This window comes from Nannobrachium achirus, assembly GCF_963921795.1.
Source record: "Nannobrachium achirus genome assembly, chromosome: 24".
NCBI classification, from domain to species: domain Eukaryota; kingdom Metazoa; phylum Chordata; class Actinopteri; order Myctophiformes; family Myctophidae; genus Nannobrachium; species Nannobrachium achirus.
Genome location: NC_137831.1, coordinates 4,418,960 through 4,419,830, shown reverse-complemented (window position 1 = coordinate 4,419,830; position 871 = coordinate 4,418,960).

The window sequence follows — 871 nt, the reverse complement described above, 5'->3', positions numbered from 1 at the left end:
AATGCATTGATCTAGCCTACGGAATGTCTCCGTTCGTCTTTTTTTCTTTCTTTTTTTTTTTTTTGGAGTCGTTGCTGTGCGTCGATGCAGACCAACCAGACATGCAGGCAGACAGAGTCAGACACACAAGAGAAAGAGAGAGCGAGGGAGAGAGCGAAAGCGAGAGGAACAAACACAACTTAGTGGGAAGTTTAACTTACCTACTGTACAGTACTTTACAATATGGACTATGGAGAGATTCACTTTTAAGCGCAGCGCAACAAGAGGTAATGATGAGTGCGACGATGCATGCCGTGATGCCGTTTAAGTGGACACAGCTGTTTAGTTTTATCGTGGACTGCACATTGCCTCATGAAAAATGATGGTTACTTTACAAAGTATAACACACACTAACACAGACACGCATACCTAGATTTCGCTTTTTATTGATAGATATATTAGGCCATAATTTATTTCCTGCATTATTTCATCCGCGGATATCCGAAATTAATTAATAATTATATTTGATTGATCCAAATCCGACTGCACCGCGGATCACCGCGGTCCACCGCGGCTAAAACCGCTATCCGCGCATCTCTAGCGCTGCGGCACAATAGTTCCGCCACAATAGTTCCCCCCCATTTTTTTTTTTTTTTTTTAACTTTTTTTTTTTTTTGTAACTAGATGTGAGCGGGCCGAAGGCCCGCGAACCTCTAGTCACTTACAATTTTAGCCCAAGGAATGTTTTTCATGCAAAACAAATTATCACATTATTTTCTGGAGTAAATGAACAGAAGACGGGCCGGAACCTTTATTGCGGAACGCTGCGTTTCCCACGGACCGGTTAAGGGCGAACACCAGCGGTGCTGCTGCTGTGCTTGTTGTCAACACG